Below are 18,479 nucleotides of genomic sequence, written 5' to 3'. Positions count from 1 at the left end.
TAAACACGTATTTAATATAAATAAATATATTTAAAAAAATAAATTAAAAATTCAATAAATTTGTTGACATTAGTTTGTTCAGCAACATTGTAGCCTATATGTGAACGGTCCACTGTGTGTTTTTTATTTCTTTTAAACTGTTATAGTTTTTGTAATAATATTGATCTTACCACTTAGGTCGAAGTTTTGCCCCACCTCACTCTAAATCAGGCCTGCCCAACCTTTTTGGGTCTTTTTTGACATAAATGGGTGCCGTGTCCGCAATAATAATCCGATCTAAGAAATGTGTACCTCATATGAAAGCTTGGTACTATATCTGACTAATCCATGTATAAAAATTCGACTTTATATCAAACTCTTCGTTACAGGTGCAGTTAAGTAAAAAAATTGGTGCGGCCCGCAGGCCGGACTGTTTTTTGCCTTAGTCTGCATCGCTAGCAAAGAGTTTAATATAAATTTGACTTTGTATGCATGGATCAAGCAACTATAATACCAAGCTTTCATTTTAGGTACAAATATCTCAGATCGGACTATTATTGCGAACGCGGTAACCATTTATAGCAAAAAAAAAAAGAGCCAGAAAGGTTGGACAGGCCTGCTCTAAATAGATTCAGAATGGAGTAAAGGCAGACAGGAGTTCGATCTTGGTGGTATAATTTGTAATATACAAGTAAATAGTATTTTTTTGCAAAGCAAAGGTAAAATGTGAAAGTTTTGTGACTACTTTCACACGATTAGGCATATTTAGATGAATTGAAAGAAACTTTGTTAGTTATTGGTAATTTGTATGTTATTTCGTGAGATAATATAGGGTTCGAACTTTTGCCCCGCTGATTACAGCTTTTGCCCCACTATGCGCTAACATTGGCTTTTAAACACTTACGCAAAAACTAACACTCTCAAAGCATCCTCAAAATAGGCCTTACTAGTTAAGCCCTTACATAAAAAAAATCTAATAATGTTTTACTTCCATTTCCAAAAGAAACTTTTATCCCACTTTATGTAAAAAAATCAAGAAAAAAGTAATCAAGATCAAGACAATCCAATTGACACAATTGTGTACACCAAATGTGGAAAAATCTCGCTCATCGTGAACTTAATTACAGTCAACCCTCCATGAGTCGATATTTAAGGGACCATCGACTCATGGAAATATCGAGTTATGGAACATCAATGCTATGGAAAGCCGTTTGAGGGGACCATCATAGTAACCATGAAATTTGATTTTTAGTATGGTTCCATGAGTCGATAACGAGTAATGGAACATCTATAGTTTTAGAGATGGTTACGCAAAGCTAGAAGATTCAGAAAGCAAAGTATTTTTCAACTTTCATTTCATATTCAATATCATAAAAACTCACTGCAATTCTTGTGGGGGGTGGGGTATCTTGCCCCCCTGCTTCCCTGTCCCTACGCCAATGGTAATCGTCGCGTACCGAGATAGTTGTTTACACATATTGTAGTATTGAACCCATTACAGGCTACGGCCTGCCTTCCATTTGCGATGTAAACCTAAAATGCGTCTTCTTTTCTCTTTTGCAGTTGCAGTTTTGCTGTGCCGTGCTGTGTGCTGTGGACTGGTTGTTGTAATGGCAATGGAGTGCTGCTGGCCGCAGTCAGTCAATCAGTCAGTCAGCCAGCTTTAGTTCGCTCAGCTCATCGTGCGCGCAGTGCATTTGAATGTGGATTTCGAAGGAAATTTAACTGAAGCATTTAAATTGATCGCCACTCACCGCCTCACCTCACCTCACCGCGCAACGTTCAGTCAATCGTCACCCGAAACGATTCGGTTGAAAATCATCGAAGTGGGAGAGCTATCGAAGAGTCGAGAAATAAGTAACCCTCAGAAGAAGAAAGAAGACGAAAATTTGCCCAAGGAAAAACGGTGGAAAATCGGAAAGAAAACAAAGAAGAAGAAGAGAAGCAAATAAGAAAATAAATCACACCGCCGAAGAAGAGTGAAGTAACATCGAGCGCAAATTGTTTCAATTGATGAAAATCAACCGTCCCCTGGTGGCGCGGGGTGGTGAAGCGCCCTGCGAGAGAGCGATCGTCATCGGTTCGGTTCCCGCCGCGCGCGCGGTTTACCCCTCTTGGGTTCCGTAGAGGGTTTGGCCATTAGTGTTGTGTTTTTTTTTTTCTATTTACCATCTGGCTTGCAGTGGTTGTGTTGTGTGCGTGCATTTACGATTCGCGAGTTTGGGGTGCTTTGGGTTCGCCGTTTGTTGTTTTGCTGCTAGTGTTTGGTTTTCATTTCCCGTTTGTTTCTCTCTCTATCTCTCCCAACAACAATCCAATGCACCGCACAGCAGCATAATCGTCTATTAGCGGGCTCCAGTCAAGTGTGAATAGTATAGTGAGTGAATTTTAGTTTCGACGAAATACATAACTTTTAGAAAACTCGAATTGAGTGAGTTGATAATTGCAGAAACAACAACAGGCGCACAACGCATACTGATATAATAGCGCTGCTGTTCAGGGCCGAGGAACCAAAGCGCAAAGCGGTTCCAGCTGTTGGACTAGACTAGAAGACGGAGAACCGATTTCGCGGCTGTCGCAAGATTAGAGCAGTAACGGTAAGTTCAAGTCGTGGGCGCTCTACTTTGGTGCATGGGCGTGTGGGTTAGGGTGTCTCAGAAAAAAATAAAGTGTGCAAAGTCATGGTGCTCAACCCTAGAATGAAAGATATGCTTATTTACAGCATTTGTGTAGAACAAATCAACTTTCTAATAAATCGTTCAGAGGTAGGGAAGGTGTACCGGTATTCGCCATGTACCAGTTATTCGCCACCCTAGATTTTATACCGTTTTACTACATATATGGTTGCCAGTTGTTTAGTGTTCGCTAAATTGCTTTAAGATGATACGGAAACTTTCTTGGAAACCGCAAAATTTTCTCAGAAAATAATAGAAAAAAATCATTTTCCTTAAAATTTTGGCTCCTTTGCACCTATTTTTCGCCACCTGTTCCTGATTCGCCACCCTCCATAAGAAATCAACGTAAGTGGCGAATTCAGGAACCGAAATTGAAATCGTGGCGAATACTGGTGCAAGTGGTCCAGTATTCGCCACCACCATTTTTAATACAAAAACAAAGTTTCTGATTAGTTTTTATATTTTCCCTGCTGAGTATGGATTGAAAGCTTTCGTTTGATGTATTGACAGTAACCAAAGGTCTTTTGATTCATAAATAAACACTATTTTTCCTTAGGGTGGCCAAAACTGGTACACTTACCCTACCATTCATGAAAAATTGTCATTTTCGATTCAAATTGTCACATTTTGATGTTTTGTGCGAATGTTACTATTGTCTGTTATTTTTTTTTTTTTTTGCTTTCTATGAGTACCATTAGGCATTCATATGATTTTTTATTTTGGAAGTGCTTAGTTTTGTTGACTTCAAAACTTTTAGATTCATACAACTTTTATTCGTTAAAACTATTTTTAAAACGAACATGTTCGTCTGAGCGAATATAAAAAAAAAAACATCATTTTTCGCGGAACATTACTAAAGGACCTATGTACAAATGAGAGATTCTCTCCTCTCTCGTTCTCTTTCCATTATAACAGTGGAACACTAAAGATTTTGGGAACTTTTTCACTATAGATCGAAAGTCAATTTCCTTGACTAGCGTTTCATACAAAAAACGCAACAGAAGAGGTTAAAATGACTCAGTTATCAATAAAAGAGAAAGTAAACAAAGAGAGCCTCTCAATGTTAGATAGGTCCATTAGTAATGTTCCGCAAGATTTCTATTTTTTATATATATTTTTAATTTCTTTTAACTAGATTTTCACTGTGAATATTTCATTGTTAGTATCAAATTTGAACCACCATATGCTCTAGTCAATGCATATGAATCCAAACGGCTTAAACTTTTCAGGTCAAACGTAAATTGCGTAGACGCTATTTTAATAGAATAGAATGAAATTTTGTACATGTAGTGGGAGTTCCCCCAGTAGGGGTTCCTGGGGTAATATGCACTGCTGGGGCAAAACGCACCTTGTCAATTTCTCTGAAATAAATTAGTTTTGAGTGAAAAAAATTATGCAGATTGATGAAACGTTGCAAATCGTTGACACCCTGAGAATTTGATTCATTTTGAAAAACTTAACAGGGAAATAGAACAATTCATTCGAAAAGTACGATTCTGATGTAACTTTCCCGATCATTTCACTTGTTGTTTTGAATGTGATGAAATTAGATTTTTACAACCTTCAACCATAAAACAGATGATTAAAGACTAGGTTGATTGTTGATGAGATGATTTGGCGAAATAATACAACTATTCTTATTTTCCATAACATTTTCTGTTAACCTCACAGCTGGGGCAGCATGCACTCCATTGATCGGAGCAGAACCATCCACTCCAAAATAAACTAAAATCATTAATTTTAGGTTATTTGAAGCCTTTACCAACGTATTTATGCACAATTGTATCATCTTCTAGGCGAAAATCATCAAAAACTCCTAGTTTTTCGATAAATAAAATTTCGTTTAAAACATGAAGGTGCATCTTGCCTCAATGTTGTGGTGCGTCATGCCCCAAAAAGCGGTGCATCATGCCCCGCATCAATCATAATTCACGCAAAAATAGTGTTTGGAAAAAGTTAAATTTTAAAGCAATCTAATGTAATTATGATGAAGATTCGCTCAACACCATGTAAAGTGAACCCAAACCAACTAGATTCGTGTATTGAAACACTACATACATGATGTTTAGTGTTCATTTCGGCACATTTTCCTTAAGTGGTGCATATTACCCCAGGAACCCCTACCGGACAGCAGCCAATACCGGACATCGTTGAAAAATTGAGCAATCATGATTCAATCAAGATGGCATACTAAAATAAAAGAAAGCTTTTATACAAAGCAATTTCCACGTAGAATGAAATATCATGGAAATCCCTCATCTCGTAGAATATGAAATATCATGGAAATCCCTCATCTCCTCACCATCAGGGCAGACCCCTTCTTCCAAAACTCAATTTCATGCAAGTACGATAATGGTCCGGATCATAAAATCTACGATGCCGATCTTCATCACATTCATTGTAAACTGCTTCTTAAAAATTAACACCGGGCGCAATCTTGCCTCTAATAATATAAAAGCCACCATCGGTTTTCTGTGCATCGTTCAACTATTTTCTACAATTCTATAAAAATATAAGATCTTAGAAATACTTCTGGTTGAAGAGCTAACTAGTTTTTTCAAAAACTCATGAGAAAAGCTGTTCGTCAAAGTTTAACACTAATTTTCGTAAAACAAAAATCCTCATTTTTATGAACAAATTGAATGTTTGTATCCTTTACTATTCGACTAGAGGAATAGCATTAAAAAAATCAATTATATTCCACCATTCTCTGACATTATATAACTTTAGTGATTCATCCATTTATGGCCAAATTTGCTGATACATCATCTTTTCACTCCCAGCAAAAGAGAAGAGTAAAAAACGTGTTCAAAACTAATTCAAATTACTGAAGAACCTGTATTTGTATAAACGAGAGCTAAATCATGAGTTTAAACCGCAGTCTTAAGTGTAAATTTTACTCTTTATGGTCGTTTTACTGAAAAGTATCATACTTTTAAAATCATGTTCGCATGTTTATCGATCTACAGCAAATTTTTAAACATTTTGCTCCAAATATTTTGATAGGTAATCTCAGAATAACATATTATAAAAATATTATGTGGAAAATAAAATCGATTTTATTACACCAGTGTTGCCAATTTTAATGATTGTCAATGTACTTTGAAAGGTCTTCTAAAATAAAGCAATTGCTTTTATGTTGTGCTTTAAATGTGACGTGGGGACTCTATGAAGGCGTCAATAATTGTTCATAGTAATACTATATTAGCTCTTCCGTCAGGGCGTACTTTAAACCAAAAAATTCTTCTCATATCAGTTCCCCTCAAATTTAAATTATTTTCCTTGAAATATATCGGGGAAAAATTATTTTATTATATCTGTAAAATTGTTGCTCCAAAAATAACTTGATTTTTTCCATCAGGTTTCTAATTGATGATGCTCTCGTAGAATAGCCCTTTTTTGAAAATAAAAAATATAGATTGTCGCTTTTTTTTCCAGACAATTTCTAACAATCATTGATTTTGATAACCTTCAAAAATCGACCGTTCTAAACTTTGTTCCATATTCACGTGAAATTTAATTATTTTGGATTTTTTTTAATATCACAACATTGTAAAATACTAGTCGAACGATTCACAGAAAATCGATTGAAATTTCATTGATAAATTTACAAGATACAGCATGCACAAGGTGTCCACTTCATAAAATGAACAGTCCTTATCTTCTGGTTCTGACCACGTCCTCTCTGAGGTTCAGCTCAAACCGCTGTCTGGTTCTCTAGATTTGTGCTCTTGAAATTTTTAGGTTTGGCTACGATGCATCTACACCTTAACGGTTCATTTTATGGTCACGTAAATAACACGGCACCGCTCAAACGTCAACGGGTGAACTCGTGCCCTGGTCCATTGGTATACTTCATCTGGCGCTGGATTGAAGGAGCGATATCCTATAGAAGGGTGTCCCAGAAGGTATGGGCACGACTTCACCATACTGCCATTTCAAGACTAGTGGAGACAAAAATCTGATTTTTGCACATTTGATTACTGTACCCAACAAGAGCAGATTGTGTTTTTTAATGAATAATTTAATGATAAATTTGTTGATTACGTAGCATTTCTTTGAAGCATCTCTTGTCAGTCTTGCACAAATCGCGTTATTTTTGAGCAACTTTGTTTTACAAAATTTGTTGTGTGTCAGAAAATCTTTTTTATATATATTTATCAGTGACGATATGATAACTAATCAGACTATCACTCATTGAAATTGAAATTTTAAGCTTAAGCATGTAAATTTGTATTAGAACTAAAAATACAATTCCTGCTAAGGTCGATTTGAAAATGGTCATCAAACAAATGCTTCTATTTACGTAATAACATGCATAAATCAAAAATCAAGTTGCCTATCCAAGAGAATAGGGATTAACCTTTCGTAGATAAGAAATGTATTAATATTATTAATATTTAATTACAAATAAAATTTCAAACAAAAATTTATGTAAAACATTCTTGTACTTGAAACCATCACGGCGAAAAATTTTGATAAAAACATATTTTACTAGGGTGATGTGCTAGTATCCATCGTATTAAGCATTGATCAGTGAGAACTGCAATTTTCCCAGTATTGCAGTGAATGATGCTGATTGAACAATTCGTTCTCTAAACGGCTTTAGCATTGTACAATAAATCTTGATCTCTTTTTGGAAATAATGCAAAGAAAATGCATCTTACCGTATTCTCAATCCGTCGTATCGTTTTCAACTCCGTCGCAATCAGTTTCCAGATTCGTCTCACAACTTACGGCTCACTGTGATGTATTCAGTGGTCAAAACACAACATATCAACGCTATAATAAAATGTTTTACTAGAATATATAGATCTACGGGCATCTCTCTCCATTCATTCAGCATGATGGAATATACTAATTTCCTTAAAAATTAATTGTTCGTCATCGAAATTCAGTTCAAACATATGAACACAATTCCTTTTGACCGTACAATTATGGCATTTGCTCACAGTACAGCGAAAACAACACAATCAAAGGAACCATATTTTTACGTCAAGCGTCGCGCACACATTGATGCGCACAAGCTTTTTTTTTTTCTCAGTACGACGGATTGTACTTTGTTTACATTCTCAATTATACGCGGCGGTTGCGGAAATTTCGTAAAATTTGGTGATTCATTGAAGTTTTACGGCGTGTGATTGGAATGAAATCCTTCAGTGATGAAGTATGAAGGTTTTCCATAGTGAAAATAAGTGCCCGGCGAAGTAAGTCACCCACGGGGGCGGGAAAAAACTTGTGTTGGAAAGTGGTGTAGCTCAGTCGGTCGCTAAACATTTCTCTCAGATCGTGTTCGTCCATGCGATTTCGGTGAAAAAGTGCAAAGTGGATTATTGAACTCAAGTTATTTACCAAAATACAGTAGTTTTATTGCATTTTTGGTGTACAAGTGTACAAACCATAACAGCTTTCACAAAATTACACTTGGATAATGAATTTTTGTTGCAGGTAAGTTGGAATATCCGCCGTAGTGGAACATTTAAAGTTTGATACGACGAATAGTAGCGCTTACGACGAAGTAGAACAAAACCCTAGTTACTTTTCAACAAAAACGAAATGTAGAGTCTGTGCTGACCAGATAAGAATTGATTTTCTGAAATCAAAATTTTCAATGTAAACGATTATTAAATCAAACAAATATATCACAGATGCTGGTTGAAGTACACTGAGGCAAAAAAACTTAATAGTTTCTTAAGAAATAATTATGATTTGGCGCCACAACGATTATTGTTGAAATTTATAAGTTTTACTTATGATTTTGGTGAAGAATTTCAGTAATGAATTTCATTAGTCAATCAATGAAATTCGATAATAAACGCAATGATAATAACTCAAATCGAACTATCAATCGATAATGTTGTTCGCCTTTTATTTCAGGCGTCCACAAAAATTGACATGTTTTGATAACATGTGATCTGTTTTCGATTAACTTGTAGCAAACATCGAAAGCGGAGTAGTTCTTCTAGCGATTGCTATGATACATATTTCAAGTAATTGTTATTAGAGAATTCAAAGCTCTCACTTATGGAACTTATGATCCCATTTTCGAAATGTTTAAACCTGCAATGAAACCATAATTTGGCTGGTTCATAAGTCTTGATTTATGGAAAACCTAAGTATTTTTGCCTCAGTGTAGCCTATAGCAAAATATACACTGATAAAAATCCACACGCTCGATCTGTGTGTTTAAAATTATGGATCGATTCATGAACGTCCATATCGATTTGCTATGATTTTCTTGCAAACTTCGTGTGTGTTACACATTAAATTCCTGTGTTTTGCTTCATGGATTGATTCATCAACCGACAACAGGGATTCCATATTTTTTCCACATAAGTTCCCGAAGCTTTCTCTTCAGATTCGTATGTGTCAACCTATGGACACATAGATCATCACTCCAACACGGATTCAGTGTGTTTTGCTTATGGTTATCTTGTGTCATAATCATCATGTTCAAGTTGGTCGATTCATTGATTTGCGCAATGAGATTGTTATGATGAAATCCATGAGCTTGCTATCGATTTCCATGTTCAAAGCTTCTAAATTGTTTGTGATCAACCCATGGGATGCATAGTGAACAGAATTGCGGTTGGACCTCGTGTCGAACGACAGTCACCATCATGCTTCCAAAGAGAAGAAGCAAATTTTGAAGCTGAAAGTGTTAGATGAAAATTTGTGAATTCGATTTTTCTTTTATTAGTGAAGTTGACCGATGTACGAGAATTCTACCTTTCTATAAGAAAACATTGATTATAATGTATAGTTTAGTAGAAAAATCGGATTCCACTAACAGATTTTCCTGGCTTTCAGTTTCGAAAAAAATGGAATATGCTTATCCCTAGCTTCCCAAATTATGGATTAGCGGCGCCCCGCTTGTTGCTGGCTCACGGGTTTGAAAAAAAATCAAGAGAGCTTGCGACAAGCAGAGGAGCCTCGGATCCATCTTTTGGGGAGCAAAAGTTTTTCTACCAAATTTCTTCTTTCAGCCCCATGACATTTATGTTCAATCACACATGACTATCTAAAGCTACTACATTTCGAATTCAATAAGCAAATCAGTTGGGTTTCATGATTTAATATTTGGAAATTCATGTTTGTTTCACATGACAACCTAATGTTGATACACATGTTATTATACCGTGAAATCAATGATGAAATCCATATGGCTACCACACTCAAATCATGTGGTTTTCCTCATTGCGCAAATCTATAAGTAAAACACACGACCTTGACGTGTAGATTTTTCTCAGTGTAATCAACCTGAAATGCGTTGGATTTCATCGGATGATGGTGATCTCAAGATTAATTTTCACAACACGCGGTTAACAACAGCAGGTAGTAGGGAGTCGATGCCGGTTATGGACCCTTTGCGTATTATGGACCCCCTACAGAAAAACATAAAATTAACAATCAAAACCTTTTTCCTATGAAAATCCACCGGGGGAACTTCGATTGCATTGTTAGTCAGCAGTTTTAGGCAAAATATTTGGTTTGAGGCGCCTAAATACAGATATTTGAACAGTTTTGTTAATGAAACCACACAAGAGGGTCCATAATAGGCACGACGGCAGCGCGCCGGAATACATGGGAATCAAATGGAGGATCCGTAATAGGAAACGACAAATTTGTAACCATTCCTATTATGGACCACGAGAGGGTACATAATGGGCATTCGGACATCAATTTTCCAAAAGAAAAATCGAATGATTTTGTATGTTTCATAAGTGTACTATGAAGTAAAGGCATTGAACTTTGTCGTTAGACTTCACAAAACGTATATCCGTCTGAGATATCCTTGCAGAAAAGCGTCGAGCTTGAATTTCAGCTACTAAGGGGTCTATTACCAGGCTCGATATAAACTCTTCTGCGATGCAAAGAGGAGGTGATTTTGCCGTTTTTCTGTGGAGAAAAAATTTAACTCAAAATTTTTAACACAGATCCTCAAGCGATTCGAGTGATAGGGTAACCAATATATTTTGGACCCCCTGGGCCATTTTCCTGTAAATTTCCCTGTTTAAATCGAAAGACCAACTCAATTCGCATGCCATTTGGACTATTCCGCACTTGCATCCAGGCTTCCCAAATGTACCGCCTCACGACAGTATTTCGCCGGCTGTCATCAACTGCTTCCCACGACAGCCTTGTGAATGAACTATCCAGAACCATGAGGTGGTCATGCGACATGCTACGATGTCGTCTTCTATAGCACACGATAGACACAACAAGGTAGGCTATTCCCACGTGTAAACAACGATTTTCCATCAAAACATGTGTCGTCATTCCTATCGTCAAGCATAAGGCCTTGAGGAGAGCAGGCCTTGCTTTCTTTTGCACTCGTTCGAGTTTGCGATTGGAATGACGTCACTGCCAAATGTCATTTTTCGGAGTATAATACCTTGCTTCTTTTTACCGTTGTACAACACACGGCAGTTCGATCACATAGGGCTCTGCACAAAAATCATGTTATTTCTTTTACTTTTCCATGGAATTAGTAAACAACAAGGCCACTAAACGTCAAAATCCCAAACAAAATCAAAACAGCGCAGAGTCCTATAGGCCTCTGCACTGTTTTGATTTTGTATGAGATTTTGACGTTTCTGGCCTTGTTGTTTACTAATTCCATGGAAGAGTGAAACAGACCGATTGATTTTTGTGCAGTGACCTATTGCCTGTAGTGTGGTCGTTTGCCGATGACAATCTCGTTTGTTCATTTATAACATGTCTCGTACAGAGGGCTGACACGGCTGTACTTCTCGTTTTGGTACCCACTTTCTGGTCGGTTTGCTCTAACTTGCTCCTGATATTCGAGTATACGACTCATCGCTCATGTGCTGCTAGTGCTAGTTTCTGGAAATTAAATGTATTGCGTTGAATCGTCGCATTTGATGACGCTTTTCCTCTTTTCAACATTTTGTTGAATGTTTCACGCACCAGTGAGGTATCATTGATGTCTCCAAAAAATAAATGTTTTGACAGTCCCAAAAGAATCAAAACAAAGACAATGAATCAATGATGGGTAGCTAATGATTCGCTCATTTCACCTCCCTGGTCTCGTACACCCGAGCGTCGTACTGGCAAAATGAATATGCAGTCGGGGCCTCTCGTGTTCTGTATTTCGGGAAATGTATAGGGGATTTTGCCCGCCATGTAACGCACACTGTTGAATTGTGCATTGAATGCAAGGTGCGTGCTTCTGATAAACTGCCATATCAAGCATGATTTTTCAAATCGGCGTATCTAACACTCGGATGGTTTCGAGAAAAATGCGATGCAAAATATTGTAAAGCATTTTAAATCCTGTTTAAAATGTTTTGCATTTTTTCTATTGCGACGTCTACTATAAGTTGAAAAAAAGAACACTGTTACTAACCACTATTAAACAAATCCAATTTGTTTTGAATTTAATTGAAAAACAGGTAAAATTAGAGAATAAACCCTTTTGCTTTGTGCTGCTCACATACACCATGGATGATTCGTCGATACCATACCTTGATTGATACATACACCTTGCTTGATGCGTCGGTTTGACAGTTCGTTTTGCACATCCGTCACGTCATATACACCAGTATTGTTTTGAAGTTGCACATACACCGGTTTGCAAATTCCCATAAAACTTATTAAACTTAGTCAATTCGTCAGTTTCAACTTTCAAAGACAACGAATATTAGTTTCCGAATGTTTCCAATTTCAACTCGACTAAGAGGAGCACCGGACGGAGCCGTAAATAACAAAAGCAGGAGGAGAACAGTTCTTGTGCGAAATTTGGTGAGAAATATTGTCTTAAACCGAATACTGATGATGTTCCACATCAGTTTGCCGACCCGTCAGCTCGCTCAACTGTGGAAATCCAATTCTCTCGATTTCCAACATGTTTAGTGATTTGGAAACAGTATGACGTATCTGGTGTTCGAAATTTTATGTTTTGATTCTACATATAGGTCGCTTTACTATGAGCATATGTACGGTGTATGTGCTAGCATGAAAAATGTTGACAGTTGAGTCGCTTTGCAAACGAAGGGTGTATGTAGCCAAATTAAAAACACTGAGTAAAGTGCACATAGGGCATAATTTTAATTTATTTCTAAAAATCAAAAAATGGATGTAGGAATACTTTTATAGACACAATAGGTAGATTATGCGTTTGTCAAGCCCATGCAAAGCAAATCTCGATTTGTTTATTTTTGCAGATACGTCGGATTGAAAAGTTTGGCTTGATATAAACAAACGTGTGAGTATGTATTGTTCGTTTGTTGACGAATTGATTATCATGCAAATTTAAAACGTGGGGAAATACATACTCACATGTTAGTTTATATGACAATTTAGCAGAAGCACGCACCTTGCATCCAATGCACAATCCAACAGTATGCGTTACATATGCGTTATATGTTGATTTTGTTAGTTACGACGCCATCCAATATATGGCAAACATGGTGGGAGAATATTTTGGTGGGACAAAATTTTTCAGGTGTGAGTCTATTGGAGGGCAAAATCCCCAATATTACCCCACGTTGAAAACGAACAATAAATACCACACTCTTAAAAATAATGAAAATTACTCTGGACGTAATTCTGGTTATGACTGAATGACACATGATGTAATTGATGAAACGACACAAAAACGCGTCTATGAAGATGAATTGAACAAAAAATGTAATTTTACATGTTAAAGGACACGAAAACGATGGAACTGCGATCGTCATTTCCCGAATCAGACACTAACGTATTTGAAATTCGACACAAATTTACGTCATTCGACTCGCTTCTTTTATGTGCATCCCAAAAGACGTAAATCACATTATTTTTTGGTACTGTGCATAGCATCTGATTTGGGAAATGCCGATCATAGTGACATCGTTTTCATGTCCTTTAAAATGTAAAATTACATTTTTTGTTGAATACATCTTCACGAATACGTTTTCGTGTCGTTTTATCATTTACATCAAGTGCCATTCAGTCATGAAGTGAATCACGTCCACAGTAATTTTCATTATTTTTAAGAGTTTGGTGTCGAGCGATTTTTCGTCATTATTATACTGGATTGTTGGAAAATTTAACTTTTTTTAAGCATGCGTGAAGTATTATTTATGCGGAGCACGGTTCACCGCTCTCTGGGGCAGAACGCACCGCAACATTGAGGCAAGATGCATCGTGTTTTACATGTAATTTTATTTATCGTAAAAGCACGAGTTTTAGATGTTTTTTGCTTAAAAGATGACACAATTGTGCATAAATATGTTAGTAAAGACTACCTAACTTTTTGGATTGTAGTTTATTTTGGAATTGAACGTTCTGCTCCGACCAATGTAGTGCATGTTGCCTAACCGGGCGCCTAACAGAAAATTTTATGGAAAATAGAAATTGTTGTGATATTTTGTGTTAGTTCCTTACGAATGCTGGCCAAAAATACAATTCCCACTCAAAATGTTCAAAAATGCTAATTATTTGACAAAATATGAGTTTTGAAGGCAATTTGGTAATAATAGACGCTGAAACAAAAAAACAATATTTCCTGTACATTTGCCCGAATTGTTCCAAAATAGCATCTCTCTTAAACTTTATCAATGAAAACGTATTCAGATCAATTACATCGAATAGTATGGAACATTTTAGAATGCCACACAATTAGGGGTTACTGATCATTTTAGGGCATTTCCTAGATATCGTATACTACTTTTGAAAAATTGCCTTATCTTTGAATGAGCTCTATATTATACACTTCTCGACATTCTCAAATGGTAAAACTATCAAATACGATTCAATACATCTTGATAGCAAAGCATAAAGTATATTCTTTTGAATGAGAACGGTTGATAAAGATATGGTCATCATTTAGTTCAGAAACTGCAATTCATATAGAACAAGCTGACATCTATACATGTCACATGGTATGAAAAATCGAAATATACTCCGATTGACTTGAAATTTTGGGGAATTGTTATTCAATATTAACCTCTCTACCGGCAGCTTCATGTTTTACAGCTGAAAAAATATTTAAATCGCGATAACTTTTTTGTTTTTCTTTATTTCTGCACTATTTTTTCACAAGATCTCAAAAAACTCTTCTAGTTTAGTGTCTTATAGTGTCGATATAAATCATTGGTGATCTAGTTTCGAAGATATTCCGATGTTTCTTGGGGACCGACATTTCCATATAAAATGTCATTGGCGGCCATTTTGTTTTTGGTCAATTTATCAAAAAAAAAAAAAAAAATAGGGGATCGCAACAAGCCGCGCGCGTGAAAGGCTGCTTTCGGTTTTCTGTCACGTTTTTGATCGATTTTGCGAAATTTACGTTTCGGATGCCTAAAACTCAGTTTTGGCTGATTTGTTTTTATAACAATGAATGGCGATCTATCAATTTTTGCAAGATTTTACGGTAGTGGTGAACCGTAAAGATCTTGCGTGTTTTACTTCCTTTTCGGAATAATAGGGTAACTCGGTGTAATACGCCCCAACGGGGCAATATGCCCCTCTTCATTTTCATGGGATTGAGGCTTCTTTTGCACGTATTTATGGTCACATATCTTAAATATTTGCGAAAAAATGATGTTGCACATATATGTTCTTTGAGAAGTATAAACAATCAATAGAAATTCTAAAAATATCGAAAATCAGGTTTTTGGTGTAAAATTATGCGTCTGATAAGCAAGCCTTGCCGTAAATGAAGCCCTTCCTTTACTATTGTACTTAATACAAAAACTTTTACCGGAAGACGACTGCTAATGGACCCTTTTAAGATTAGCAGGTGGTGGAATTCTCCTTGGAAACATTTCTACAACGCTGTGGAACTTTTTTCTATGAGAGGGGCATATTGCCCGGGTTGTTTTGAAACGTAAACATTGGGACCGTTTACAAAAAAACATCTTGTACACTTTTTTGAAGCAACCTGGAAAGAGAGAGTTATGTGCAGAGCATGGCCAACTTTATAAGCAACACATTGACATAGGAAACTTTAGAAATGACGCATTTGCTACTGCGATAGAGCAGTTTTTCCTTAAGGGGGGGCGTATTACACCTTTTTACCTTACTGTGTTGGATATTGGTCGGAATACAATATCAGAAGGCAGGCATCTGGTGAGTTTGCTCCTGTTTAACAGTATGCATTTAACCGGAATCATTTTCATGCTCGGAGTGCGTATAGGCTTTCGCATGGCCGTCAGAAATTGCCGAGCAAACGGTGTTTTGTGAGCTTTCTCTCAAATATTCGTAGTGCTGTTTGTTCGAAATCTGTTTAAACCGCAGACGGACAAGTGCAGGCGATGCAGAAAGTTGCAACTATTTTTGCACATAAGAAGCGGTTTTTCGTATATTCTAGGTTGGCACCAGCTAATTATATTTCGTAGGACATCCGTGTTTTGTTTCATAGTCGGAGGCTTTTTAAGTGGTCTATTAGTGAAATTGTTTTAACACTTAATATAAGCTGAAATGCGTCGCGGTCACCAATCGTAAGCTCATGTTTTTTTTTTTGCGGAAAAAATAGCTTGAAGTGAAAAAAAAACATAATTTCATCGATGAAGAGCTATCGATTGTGGAAGTATGGCAGGGATGCTGGTCTTCGGCAAAAAAAGGAATGCAATGTGCTCGCGAAATTATTTTTATTGTAAAACTAATTCATTTTTAGAAGTATGCTGTTTCAAACATATAGGGTGAGGGCCTTGTATTTCTCGGATGGTTGGATAGTTTGGAGAAGAAGGTTTCTGAGTTGTATTGTCTGCTCCCTAATTTTTTTTTCCCCGTTATCGATGCCTACAAAGACATGAGCTGAGAGTTCATCATCTGAGAGGAGCTTCCGAAGATTGTAACGAAATAATTGGGAAAAATATAGTGGAACGTATATCATATTTTTGCATGCTCATCCTATTGAACCATTTTTTAATTTATCCGAAAGCTGTGAACAGTTCGCCATTATAAATGACGGCGTTGTATTGCTGTTTGCATTTGAGATGCAAATCTTGACCAAAAGTCCTCCAAATGCGGTAACACAAAACAATCAAAGGATACCTATCAACGATTGAAGAAATCACCGCCGCCCTAGCAAGAAAAATCTATCTTTGACATCGCATTTCTTTTGAAAAATCTTACCGCATTTGGTGTTCCCGCATTTGATATTTGCATTTCAAACGCACACAGCAATACTATTGCTTCTTTTTATAGTTTCATACTTACATAAACTATTGTACCGTGATGCATCAATACCCGGACACTTAAGCAAGACCAAATATTCAAACACTATTTTCATTAGGATTTCTTCAGATTAAGTTGAAGCAGAATTGTGCAACTAACGGTCTTACATCAGATCTTGGAAGTAATGATGTATTTCATGGTAAAAACTACTATAATATAATGAAATTCGTTTAAACAATGTCGTATGTCTTGTTCATAAATCCGGACATCTGAAGTAAGCATTGGCTTTAAATCCGGACACTACTGAATCAAAATCCGGACAGCAGCATTTTACCACTTAAAACTCGTGCATCAATCCGTTAAACATGTCTCTATTTAATTGAATATAGCTGCCATAAGAGTTTCAACTATGCATGGTCTCTAGAATATTTTAATGAGCTGTATGTATGTGAATTTATGTCGTAATTACCTCTCATGAAACTTACGGTATCCCATTGAGGGTAGCTTGTTCAAGCTGCAACCACGAAACTACATTCACATAGTTTATTTTAGCATTAATCAGTATTCTGATGATTCATAACACTTTGAATAACTATTTTTCAAGCTTCCACACAAAAATTTCTTACAAATATTAACACACGCAGGCAGAACACTGGGTATCAGTATGATGTCCGGATTTGAAGTCACTTGCACATAATTCCGGACAGCAAATTTTATCGCAAATTAATGCATATTCACAAAATATTTCACGGCAGTTGAATTGCCAGATTGCTCAATTATCACTTTGTTCGTTTTTACGATGGAAAAGTTGCCAAAAAATATACTATAAATTAGCTATCATCAATTACACGATATAGCACTTTTGCGCGAGTGATAAGCACACAAACTTGCACTGTAGAAGAATGACGTTCAACTGGAGGAACATTTTTGTATTTATTTTCTATTATTTATTTTGCAATGGTAACTAGATTATAAACGATAGTAAAATGATCAGCATTATTATAAGTTGAAATTATGAATATATACAAGCAGTTTAACATTCAATTATACCTTCAATTAATGAATAATATTGGAATGTCCGGATATTGGTACCGTCCGGATTTTGATTCATCACGGTATAGTTCGTCATCAAAAATGACGGCACGGTTTCGATTCGAGTAATTTTACAACACAGTACAGGTACAGGTTACATGGATCACATAACATACCAAGGTCAATCCTGAACATGTAACCTTTTATCCCTCCCCACTGAATCCCCCTCCTGTGACAATCATAGAGATGCAGAGGTGATCTCGGTCTTTAGTAACAGTGATTGTCACATCAACATTCCTTCCCATCTCCGATGATCGTAAGGACGTGGCCGGCGCCGTTATTGACTTTTTGAAAATTGAACTCTCGCATTGTGCACATTGAGAATGGTTCGCTAGTCCCAAGTCCCATTCATTGGTTCTCTGTGCAATTTCGTTTGGTCTGGTCAATCACGGAGTAGCAACTACGAATTGTACGGTCATTTATGCTTATGCTTATGCTTAATTTATCAAAAAAAAAAATAAGATATGTACTATACAAAACCAGGTTATAAGGAGCTACTCTGAAAAAATCATAAAAATCGGCTCAGTATTCTTGCAAAAATCTGAAAATTACGATATGAGGTTTTTTATAGTTTTCAAGATCTTTTTTTGACCAGCGTGGTACTAG

At 36.5% G+C, this 18,479-nt stretch overlaps 1 protein-coding gene across 1 annotated transcript in view; it reads left to right on the top strand.

Annotated features, from left to right (window-relative positions):
• LOC5570740 (zinc finger CCCH domain-containing protein 18) overlaps nt 1-18,479 on the top strand; it is a 356,472-nt gene that overhangs the window by 137,325 nt on the left and 200,668 nt on the right. Inside the window, exon 3 of the mRNA XM_021839495.1 lies at nt 1,543-2,576. The gene's annotated coding sequence lies outside the window, so the exon portion shown is untranslated. The remainder of the gene's footprint in view (nt 1-1,542; nt 2,577-18,479) is intronic.

The sequence above is a fragment of the Aedes aegypti genome, chromosome 2, assembly GCF_002204515.2.
Source record: "Aedes aegypti strain LVP_AGWG chromosome 2, AaegL5.0 Primary Assembly, whole genome shotgun sequence".
Taxonomy (NCBI): domain Eukaryota; kingdom Metazoa; phylum Arthropoda; class Insecta; order Diptera; family Culicidae; genus Aedes; species Aedes aegypti.
Note: the sequence above shows the minus strand (reverse complement) of the source record. Positions and strands in the feature narration are given on the sequence as shown.